The sequence below is a fragment of the Mixophyes fleayi genome, chromosome 2 (assembly GCF_038048845.1).
Source record: "Mixophyes fleayi isolate aMixFle1 chromosome 2, aMixFle1.hap1, whole genome shotgun sequence".
Lineage (NCBI taxonomy): Eukaryota > Metazoa > Chordata > Amphibia > Anura > Limnodynastidae > Mixophyes > Mixophyes fleayi.
The window spans coordinates 206,040,868-206,053,796 of record NC_134403.1 but is presented as its reverse complement, the minus strand read 5'-3'; positions in this window follow the sequence as shown (position 1 = coordinate 206,053,796).

Sequence of the window (12,929 nt, the reverse complement as noted above, 5' to 3'; positions counted from 1 at the left end):
AGGTATATGGTCATATATTCAGGGGCGTGGCTAGCCAAACGGCAGTGCAAAAATTTTGGGAGGTGCGGTCATGCATTTGGGGGCGTGGCAAACGTGCCATTGGGGCGTGGCTAACATAAAAACCACTAGGCTCTCAATTCGCCGGAGCGTCACATATGTTTAAGCACTCCTGACTTTCAGGACATCTACCACCACAGGGTAGTATACAAACAATGCAGTGTGTACACAAACAGTTCAGTCTTGGCCTACACCTTACATTGGACACAACATTCACCAAAAATTGGTATTGTCCCTACTAGAATCACAACATTTCACACACTGTGCTGCTCTCTCCTACCTGTTCTTCTCACTTTCTCCACCTGTGGCTGCTGCTTTCTTTAGTTGTGGCTTGTCCGGATCCAGAAATGTTGAAGGACCTATTTTGAAAAAAAAATGGCTACATTTAGAAAATTACAGCCAGCCCCAGCGTTAAATCAATAGCACCCACGATTAATAATTAGGCCTTCCTCCAGCTCCAATATTACAATAATGTGCCCCTTCATCATCGCCATGCCTTATGATCACACTGTGCCCTCCATGCTGTTTTTGCCCCCTTCATCTGGCTCCCCTTCATCAGACTATACTATGCTGCTCCCCCCCTTTTTCAATCCCACTGTGCCATGCCTCCCCCCCCCCCTTTGTAACCCCACTGTGTCATGCTGCCCACCATTTTTTAACCCCACTGTGCCATGCTGACCCCTGTTTATTAACCCCACTGTGCCATACTGCCCCGTTTTTTAACCCATCTGTGCCCCTCTCATTTTTTCACCCCCTCTGTCATGCTGCTTTCCCATTTTTTAACCCCTCTGTGCTCCCCCCTCAATTTTTAACCCCTCTGACATGCTGCTTTCCCATTTTTTAACCCATCTGTGCCCCTCTCATTTTTTAACCCCTCTGACATGCTGCTTTCCCGTTTTTTAACCCCTCTGTGCTCCCCCCTCAATTTTTAACCCCTCTGACATGCTGCTTTCCCATTTTTTAACCCCTCTGTGCCCCCACTCATTTTTTAACCCCTCTGACATGCTGCTTTCCCATTTTTTAACCCCTCTGTGCTCCCCCTCATTTTTTAACCCCTCTGACATGCTGCTTCCCCGTTTTTAACCCCTTTGACATGCTGCTTCCCCGTTTTTTAACCCCTCTGTGCCCCCCCTTATTTTTTAACCCCTCTGTCATGCTGCCCCCCCGTTTTTTAACCCCTTTGTGCCCCCTCATTTTTTAACCCCTCTGTCATGCTGCCCCCCCGTTTTTTAACCCCTTTGTGCTCCCCCTCATTTTTTAACCCCTCTGTCATGCTGCCCCCCCCCCCCCCCCCGTTTTTTAACCCCTCTGTGCCCCCCTCGTTTTCCTCCCTTCACTTACCTTTTCTCCTCTCTTGGTCTTCTCTGCTGCTCTGTGCTCCAGACTGACTGAATGCTGGGCATGACATGATGACATCACACCCAGCATTCAGACAGTCTGAATAGAGCACAGAGCAGCAGAGAGGAGGGATGCCGGCTCCGCGATCAGGTGAGTATGTTTTTTTTTTTTTTTAAACTAGCCTGCTCCCCCCACCAACGACCGAGCCCCCCCCCCCACCCCGCCAAAAAAAAAAAAAAAAAGGAAAGGGAAAAAAAACGTTTTCAAAAAAAAAATTAAAAAATTAAAAAAAATCAGCAGCGCAAGGGCCCGGGCCGGGCCCCCTGACATGCCGGGCCCGGGTAATTAGTACCCGCTCCCCCCCCCTCTCGGCGGCCCTGATCATTATGATATTGCAGCATATGTGGATACCTTAAATAATACCACCACAGAATTAACTAAACCAGCTTTTAAACTAAGGTCAGATCTTAATGTGGAAGGAGTCCATAAAAGCATGATTTATAGAGCGTGAGTATGTGAGCGTATATGCAGGTATGTGCGTTGCTGTAAAAGCTCCAGCTTTTCAAAACTTATCTTACATTCTAATACGGAAATACCTCTGTTTTCTTTAATATGCATATGACCTTCGTTCACTAATTGATTTCTGAAATGATGCAAAAACAGTTTAGAGTAAAAATGTTCCATGATATTACAGCTGACAGCAGCCTATAGAAACAGTCAAAAATTTTACGACATTTTGCTTACCTTTTTTTCTGGCCACATGGATATATGAGAACATGTGATACATGACATTAAACAGTGTTACCTTCGCCTTGTTCTGCACTTGTCACTTAGATTTTACAGGTTTCACTGGTGGAAAGCTCTATTCATAGAGTACAAAACTGTACAAAATGTGAATGTATAAATATAGAAGGTAATGCCATTCCGCGGAAATCAAAAGCGAAAGCGAAACAAAGTGACTGAGCTGGAATGTTACAATAGCCTTTTCCACCACAAAACTCAATTCACGTGAAATTTAACAGCACTTTCACTCATCTCTAATTTCAACACCACACATGCAAAAGTGTGTCACTTGCATCTCAAACACTGTTTTCACCTATGTTTTGCAGATGGGCTAGGTTTTATAAATTGAACATGGAGTTTGCTTGTCAAATTGACAGCATCTCTATGGGTACAAAATTTAACATGTTTGGATGGGAGAACCTGGATCAATATAAATGCATTCTAGGTGCATCTTATTTTAATCCCACATTTTTAAACAAGATTTAATTTTGTGGAAGCTCACAAAGGCAGAGAGATTGCTTTAAGAGGAGTGTCCCTTGGTTTATTGTGGACTACAAAGTCTTTTTTCTTCACACACAGATTTCTTACTTGGATGTGGTGGAAACCAGGACTCAGCCTATATGTTGAGTTTGGATGCTTTTTACACCATTGTATGGGAAAATGTAAGCCATGGGTGGCCAGCCAGTATGAAGTGGGTATAATTGGGCCAGATAAAAATGGTATCTTCACAGATGGACAGCGACATCAGTAAATATTAAGATAGATACCCAATTGTAAAAGTTACATAATTTACTGGTGCTATATAAATAAATGTTGATGGTGATAGACTAAGATTGCCTGGACCCATACTAATAAACTTCAAAGACTACGCACACAATAAATTTGGAACATAATAGTGGATCCATCATAGACACTGATGGTACAGAAACAGGCAGAGGTAATTGGATGGACAGTGGTATGAATGACTAAAGTTAGACATTTATCTTCATCATCATAATCTATTTATTTTTATAGCGCCACTAATTCCACATTTATAAAAGTAAATAGACGAAGGTGGCTTGCACCCATACTAAAAAATTCAAAGACTAGTACTATGCACTTCTCAATGGGCAGAACATTTATCGGAAGCCAAGAGCAGAACTTTCAAATACCTTGTTTTACTTAAATGGTTGTTTATGCTGTGAGTAAAGTAGATGTGGCTGGAATGCTGTCCTTGTGAATCAAACAAGGGCACTCTGATATATTTGCCTGTTGCCAGTCTACATCCAGTTACCATGTATATCTACAATAATAATGTCCAGTTTGGGATTAAAATGTCGATCTCGATACCTCCTTTTGACTAAGTTCAAGTGTGGTATCTGACCTAGAACAATTGGTCCGGGATGTCCTGATTGGGCGACTCTCCTTGGTCTGATGCTGGTAGGCTGGTGGTGTTTGGAGCCTGAGGTACTTTTGCCTCTAAGGGACAGGAACATATATATATATATATATATATATATATATATATATATATATATACATATATATATATATATATATATATATATATTCCTTTTTTGTATTTTTTAGTCGTTCTAAATTGTGTCAGCATTGTGAGTGCCAATACAGCCTACCACACCCAATGAATGATCTTGCCCTAACAATTTGCTTCTGTATATCATTAAAAAGTGGTCGACTTTCATGCATAAAAGACCCCCTAATTTTCTACTAACATTGGGTACACCGGAAATCTGAAGGAAAGTTGTAAAAATGAAGACTAAATAGCATTCTAATAAAATTAAAGATAAAATTATAGACATGCACAAGATAGTTGAAGGCTACAAAATAATATTAAAGTGCTTGGATATCCCAGTGAGCACTGTGAGGAAATGTAAGCTGCATCACACAACCCAGGCACTGCCTAGACAAGGCCACTCCTTCAAAACGCTGTATCAGAGCAAAAAAGAGATTTGTGAGAGCAGCCACAGAGAGGTCAACTATCACTTTGAAGGAAAAAAGAGTTCAGTGGCTAAGACTGGAGTGAAGGTGCACCAGTCAACCATTTAAAGAGCTCTGCATACAACTGGACTGTATGAGAAGTTGGCTAGAAAGAAGTAATTAACGAGGAAAATCCACATCAAAGCACATCTGGGGGTAAATGTATTAACCTTTAATTCTAGTATATATCGGTGATATTCAGTGGTTTTCCCATCAAAATTTATACCTGCAATGGGTTTAATGGAAAAATTTGCCTTTAAACACATAGGATCTCATTAAAATGGTTCCCTTGCCCCCCCTATATGTGCTAAATTTTGCATCTATGGAATTTCTTTAGAAGACATAAACGATAAATAAACAGCTATTTATTTCTTCTTATGACACTGGCCAAGGTATTGATTTCCCGCGCCTGGCTTGCCCCTGATCCACTAAATTTTCAAAAATGGAGAACACTTGTCAACACCACTGTACAGCATGAAAGATTCTTGTACACATCTAAAAACACTAAATCAAAATACAGTAAAATATGGTCCAGATGGTACTCTTCCAGCTACCGAGCGTGCCCAACAGACTTGTTGCTTTCTTGGTGATTTTTCTGTAAGGGTCTACTGTAAAGAGTGCCAGCACAGGCAACAAACCCCTTTTTAACACTTCAAGAACTTACCCAATTCTGAGGGATCACTATGGAATACATCCCTGTTTCCTATCCCAGCAGACCAGCAGCTGAACCTCCGTCAGATTACTCTTCCAAAGAAAGAAACAGAGGTTAAGACTCGTGCCTACCAGGAAGGACTGTCTGATGCTATGGCAAGGAGTAGAGACAACCCCGCCTGCCACCACTTAGTTTTGTTTTGACCAAGGGCGCGGAGCTACGGGTATTTGTGGCCGGAAACAGTTCCGCCGCAAATACTCTACTCTCCCCTTGGTGAGGGCCTAACCAAAAGTAGGAATTGAGAGCTATACTCACCCGGGCACTGCAACTTCCGGCCCCTGCTCTGCTGCTCCTCTCCGTCACCTGTGGAAGACATAATACAACACGGCCTCTACTCTACAGGTGAGGCTAGAATGTACCACCCACACAACTGGCACTAGCTAGCAACAGGCGCCCTGACTCTACAACAACTAATTGTCGGGTGTGGTGTAATCCCTAAACCTCCTCCCTCTACCTACGGGGAACACCAGCCGGTGTTCACCTTCTATTCTGGGGGCTGACCCTAACCCTCACCCAGGTCGTACTGAGAAGACTGTCTTTTCCCTACGGGGTCATTTACAGAATCCCAAGGACCAGTTGCCATATACCTGACCAGGGCTCACTGGAGCAACGCGCCACCAGGGTGGTGGCTTCCGCTCGGAACCGTCAGTGGCCACTGCTGGAACTCGAGTCGGTCGCGTTCACCCCAGTGGAAACACCGCCGCAAATCTGGAACCGTCAGGGACCCTGCCGGAAGTCAGACTGGGACACCCAATTGGAACCACAGGACGCACCCCTGGAACTCAAAAGGGCTGGGCCTCACTGCCAGTGAGGTGCCCAATCACTTCCTCAGGAATCACTCGTAACCCCAGGGACCTACGGGATGGGAAGACTACCATGTGTCCTACCCAAACTGTGTGTGTTCTAACTAACCCCTTATCCCCACAGACACAGAGAATCACAGGAGTACAGTAAGGAAACAAGCGCCTACCTTTAATGGGGGCCTGACAACTTGCACCTGGAAAGAAATGTACACAGCACAACCAAACACAATACACAATGCTATATTACCACACAAGTACAATAACACATTGTCACTGTATATGGTAGACTGAGAATGGGAGGACTTGCCTCTTCTAACTAATCAGCCAGTTATGCAGAACGGTAACAGGAGCCTTCTGCTCAACTGTTACCTCAGGTCTATTCCCTGAGATTACTCTACAGTCTCACGCTACACCTCTCGGTCTTGTGCCCTGTTCTAACTCAGGGCTCTTTCGCCTACTCTAACTACAGGGCCTTGTTCTCTCTCTATATTAGGCCTTATGCCCTAGGTAACTATGGGCTTTAAGCCCAGCTAACTAGGGCCTTGTGCCCTATTTGACAATGGCCTTTAAGCCCAGCTGACTAGGGCCTTGTGCCCAGATAATGCCCCAGCTATACCTAACTGTGCCAGGGCCTTGTACCCACTAACAGTGCCATGGGCCTAGTGCCCGAAGTGTCCCAGGGCCTTGTGCCCTTATTTAGAGGATAGGGGGTGCGGGTCGGGGCCCGGGAGCACTTGTGCCCAGGAGGGTCTTACCTGTCCCCTCAGTCTTCGGGGATCTTTTCCGAGATGCTCCCCAGGTGCCGCTGCCTCCACGCGCTGCCGCTGTCTTCTGATGTTGATCCCGCCGGTCTTCAACTAGCAGAGTAGCTCCTAGCCCCTCCTTCTCTTGATCGCGCAGCTCTTCGCCCGGCGTCTTCCTCTCTTGCTCTCCTCCGTCTGACAGAAGATGGCGGCACACGCGCTTGCTTAAATAGTCAGCGATGCGCTGGCGTGAGGCGGTGTCGACGGGACGTCATGTGATGACGCGGCGAGCCTTGATTGGCGCCAAACATTCAAGCGGCCGGAAGGTGAGTCCTGATTGGCTCACGACCCGGCTGGACAGGAAATAGCGCCAATGCTGCAGGGGCGGAGGAAACCCACGGGAGCTCGTCCCGCAGATAAGTCCTCCACATTTGCTATTGGAGGAATCGGAGAGAGGAGTCTTCCAGCTGCTCTGCTCCTTGCGGTAAGAGCTAAATTAAAACTTAATATTTGTACAATAACATACCTGTTGATGGGTATATCTGATTACTATTTACGTATGCTGTGAGTTTCTGTGGTGAGTCTCTCTACACTGTGTGTATAAAATGCTATGACTCGTGTTGGACTTTGCTCATTGATCTCCTCAAAAATGCTTTATGTAAATTTTGCACGAAAGTTGATACCTTGCTGAGATAGGCATTGAAATTTGCATGTGATTTGTCTTTTGTTTTTGTTTTTGATATACTTCTTTGTATTTTGTTTTAAAAACCAAAGAAAAATTTACCTGATTTAAAAAAGAGAAAACAAAACACATTGGGCCTGATTCATTGAGGAAAGTAAAGCAAAATAAAAAGGAACAACTTTGCACCTTGGCAAAACCACGTTGCATTGGAGGGAGAGATAAGTTTAAAATATGATGGCAGAGTTATAGTTGGGGTTGGGCTTTCAGGTATTATTGTGTTACATGAAAAAACAGCCAGTATTTAACTTATGTGCAAAACAATAAACTAATTTGCACCCTATGCATTGTAACATGGTTTGTCCAGGAGAAAATTTACTCCTTTTTTTGCCTTAATTTCCTTAATGAATCAGGCCCATTGCTGTTTTAAATTTGGCCAGCAAAATCGCTGAATATTGTCAACGCAAGTTAATATATTTACCCCCTAGAGTTTGCCAGAAAACATCATAGTGACCCAGATAAAATGTGGAAAAATGGTTTTGTGGTTAGATGAGACAAAGATGGCACTTTTGGCTTCAATTCAAAATGCTATGTGTACTGCTAACCTAACACTGCCCATTCCTCAGCAAACACCACCCCACAAGTGAAGTATGGGGGTGGCAGTGTCATGCTGTGAGGATGCTTTTCTTCAGTAGGGCCTGGGTATCTTGCTAAAATTGAAGGATGGATGGATGATGTAAAATACAGAGAGATACTGCAAGACAACCTGATTCAGCCTGCTAGAATACTAAAGCTTGAGAGAGTTCACCAATCAGCAGGACAATGATCCCACAAGACCAAAGCAACACTGGCGTGGTTGAACAATAAAAGGTGAATGTTCTATAATGGCCAAATCATAGTCCTGCTCCCAGTCCTATTGATAATCTGTGGCACTGTTTGAAAATTGCAGTCCACAAGCTCCATTCAACCGAACTGCACAACCTGGAGCAAATCTTCAAAAACTTACCCCAACAGACTTAAAGTTGTTATTGCAACTTATGCAAGTAGTATTTTTCAGGGGGTTTTTTTTTTTGTTTTTTTTTAAATCTGCAGGCAAATAAAGAATTATGAGTGTGAATATTTACTTGAAGATCCTACTGTTCCGCATAAAATGCTGTGTGGTACAATCTCTGTGTCATTTGTAACACAGACAAATGACTTTGTAAGGGTTTGAATATTTTACCAAGCTACTGTGTGTGTGTGTATATAATCTATCTATCTATCTATCTATCTATCTATCTATCTATCTATCTACTTCTCTCTCTGTTTATATATAAATAAAAACAGCATTTTGTGGATCAAGAGCATTTGTAAGCAGATCAGAATCCAGCCGTAACCCTTATTGTGCAGGTCATATTGCTATATATAGGACACTTATGTCTGCAGCAAGGAAGGGGTTAGTGCAGCTGCCACGTGTGTGCAGACTATAATCCTTAGGCTTCAGAGAAAGAAGACGTTTGGGAGAGAGATAGCTATATGGTTCCCAGGCCTCAGGGAGAGTAAACTAGCATTCAAACATTAGGCTCAGTCCTCAAGCGAGAAGCTGTTACCGGATATAACCTCGCTACTACTCACACAGATGCAACGTGTTGAAGTTACTTTTTACCTGTATTTTGAACGAAAACTCTAATTTAAGTATTTATAATAAGATAGGGATGAAAGAAAATCTATTTTAATATGTATCTCTCATACTGTGTATTTAATGATTCTATATATTGCCATTTGTAATGTCCTTTATCAATATGTGCTACACTGTGTCACTGTGTTCTGCCATGCTATCATTTTCTGTCATGTGACAATGTGTACTGCTCAGTTACACAGGTGGAGAGTAGAATTCATTGCATAGAACAGTATACTGTTTTGTTTATTTCAGTGTCATACATTTGTTCATGCAAACAAATTGTTGTTGATTTATGAACGTTCCTGGTCTGTGCTAGGCTGCTACTTAGTCCCAGTTCAGCCTTGGATGGAGTATGTACCTGTGCTTCCAAGAGACACATGTGTCTCATACACTATTGGGTTCCTAATACAGTATATATACAATGGTTAGAAGGTTGTTTCCCATACAAAGTGTTTACTCACAAGACTACCTGAACTGTGATATGAACATCCTTTGAGGATTTGAATTTTAAATGCCAATAAGCACTTCAACCAGTGTACTTTACTGTGAATTGTATTGATGTGGGCAAAAATATTTTATTAATTGTATTCTTATTTTTATACAAAGTGTCAATATTTAAAATAGAATTGTGCAATTAAAATAAAAGGTGAAAAATCTTACATGCAAGTTAAAAAATGTCAAAACAAAATAAATAAAAAAATGATAAAGGTTATATAAGGCTGTACATTGAAATTTGTGTGGGTGTAATGTATCCTCTGCTAAAATAAATACATACATGTTTTAAAGCTTAATTTGGCTTTAGGGAACGATCATAACACTGGGACCTCATATCATGTAATTCTCTTTTCTTCTTTCTTAAATCTTAGGACTCATTTGAAAGAAGTGATTTCCCTTTGAAAAAATAATCTCTTATATATATGAAAGAAAGGGGCTGAGACTTTTCTTGGAAAGAATCTGTTGCTATGAAGTCTATTTATTGGCCCCCGGTGGAACCAAGATTATTGTTAGAGGTTATCTTTAGAGGTTTTTGATAGTGTGTGCTATTGTATTATTAGAAATTATCTTGCCATTTTAATAATATGAGTAAATACAGGAAAAAAGGTACTAAAGGGTTCAAAAGAAAAGATATATTAAGTAGTAAAATCAATATTAATAACACCTGACACTGTCACAAAACATATATCAACCAAAAAATAAATCAACAATTATTTAAGGAAGTCCTTGAGTTTGGTTTCCAATGAAAGAGTGGCAGCCATCCGATAAAACTCTTTTTGCTAACCAGGTGGAATTGCATATGATAAACAGAAAGAAACAGAAGGTGCCCTATGGTGAATTAAGACAAAAGATAATCAATTAAAAGATAATCAGGTAATTGATAATCACTCTCTCCCATGAATGACCCTGGTTTCCTGAACGATTCCAGCCAAATCCCTTCTGTGCCTTGCTCTGATCCTCCATCTGCTGACTCCCCGGAATCCATCTCAACATCATCCAGCCACCTTAGTTCTGGGACTGATTCTCTGACACCGTCCTCTTGGGTTCCTGCTGAATACCTTCCTTATTATCCTGTATTCTGGCATTCTTATTTTATTTACTTTTGGTTCTACCATTCTTTTAATGTATTAGGTAGAGAGTGGAAGTGCCCCATTGTTCTGACATTTCTTTGGTTTCCCATATGTCAGGTATAAGATGGTGGATATGTGACAAGCTGACTAGATGTATTCTTAATTATTGTGCTATAAAACATAGTATATAACAGGCATTAATTGGGTTAATACTTCAATGGTGTCATCGATTCAACATATTTCCTACTACAGGGAACTGGAGAACACTCCGTCTGACAAATTTTATATGTATGAAACATGCAGAGTGTTCCACAGCTCCCTATACAAGGAATCTTTGAAGCGTTAACCTACTATATATCTGTTATCTACTATATTTGATTCCATAATAGTGAAGAAGACATCCTGCGAGTGTGAGACACCCAGGATCCTTCCCCATGTCTCAGGAGGATTGAGCAGAACCCAGAGCCCCATCACAATGCCTCTACCTCACTCACTGAAACATTAAAGAAATAATAATCAGAAGATCCTGGTACTCAACAAGATCATTCAGCTGGTACACGGTACATGGTTTGATTGTCATTTCTCTTAATTCACAAGAGGGCACCCACTGTTTCTTTCTAATGATGTGAATATATAAGTGGGTGTTACTTTAGAAACAAAATTCGCTATGGAAAGGTGGCAGTAAACAACAGAAGATGGCTGGTGTTAATATTAACTGTTATTAATATTATTATTGTTTATTTATAAAGTGCTAACATACTTTGTACATTAAGGGGATAATAATACAAATAAATAACAAACAATAGTAGGAAAGAGAAGGTAAAGATGGCTCTACCCAAATTATCTTACAATCTAAGTGGTGTGGGGAATAATTGATATATAAGGTGGTAGAATAACAATTGTAGCTTCTACACTTAATTAATCTCCACTTACCTAGTCTTTGTGTCAGTCATATTGTTACGATGGTTTGTGGTGGGAGAACCTGGCGTTTAGTCATTATCTATGTAGGATGGAAAGTAATGTTTTTCAGTGGTGTTTTGTTGTGGTTGATTATTACCAGGGTTCAATAGTTGCAGATAATGGATGATGCTGTGGAAAGAAAAATCACAGTCATTAAGTATCACCGTTATCACCGTTCAGGGACCCTCAGTTTTTTTAGTCATTGAACTATGAAACACCAAATGACTGATATTCTCCCTCTGCACATTCAACTTTTACCCCTTATATAATAAAGATACCTATTTAATACCTGAAATAAGATACGAACAAAGATTTCCATTTTGCGAAGTAGGGTCACAGTTTTTATTGTATAAATGATGACAGCGAAGAAAACAATGCAAGTTCCACTAAGCAACTAATACTATACAAAAAGCATAGGAATGGCCAACCAGCCCAGAATCCCAGGCATTAACTTACGGGGTCAGAGAGACTACAACCCTTCTGGCCTCAAAGGGCACATTTGTTGAAATGCTGCCCAGGGCCTTTGCAGAAAGGACCCTAAAAGAGAGATAGAGCGAAGGGGTAAAAATCCTCTGCCAAACATAAACTCTTGTGCCATGTATTCACCACCAACTGCTCTGCTTTCCCGCCCAATGTGCCTCGTCTGAATAGGGGAATGAAAATTAGATTAACAACACAAACAATCATACATATTTCACTCACATATCATGACAGGGAAGGATGGAGGGATTTGGTGAAGCAAAAGAGGGAGAACTTCCTGTATTTGGATTTGATATAAGCTCGTTTACCACTCCCACTGGCTGACTATCTAATATATAAATGCTTAGTGGCGTCTGTCTGTCTGTGTGTGTGTGGGAAAAAAAAACAAGTTGCAGCGCCACCTGCTGGGCAGAGTTATACACTGACCTACTAAATTCTTAGTGTGCGTGGGAAAAAAAATTCAAAAAGGGTTGAAATTTGGTAGGGCTCAAACTCATTTTAGTGAGGTAATTTTACCTCATGAACACACATGTGTAGAGGCGTGCGTTAGTGTGTGTGTGTGTGTGTAAAAAACTATTTTCTCAGAAAGGGCTCATCCAATTGACCTGAAATTTGGTATACTGACATTATTTGACAAAAAAATTAGAATAGTCAAGTCAGTTAACTTCCATCATCTCCCCTTCCTCCCGTGGGAGGGGTAGTAAAGGCTAAATTTACGAGTTGAGGGGTCAAACTCATTTTCGTGAGGTAATTTTACCTCATGAACACACATTAAAAAGGCTGCTTGCGTCGGGAAGTAACGCTCTTCCCCTGAGGAGGCCTGGGCTAGGTCCAAATGCATGACAAGAACTTTTTTAAGACCTTAAGTAGCTTGATTTGACTAGAATGCATGAGTATCATGCACGGGTTAACTTGTTAGATATATATATTCAAAACAAGCCAGGAAAATTTTTAACCCCCGGAAGATAAGTGCAATGGAAGCCTACAAGCCTGGCATTTAAGTGCATTCATCCCTATGCAGATCTTCATTTATCATAATTTAAAGTTATTCTTTCCTATGCTATTTGCTTATGTTTATTTGTGTATATGTGTGTCTGTGTGTGTGTGTGTGTGTGTGTGTGTGTGTTGCATTTTTTTTAATTAAAGATAGCCCTGACTTCATAGGTAGAAAT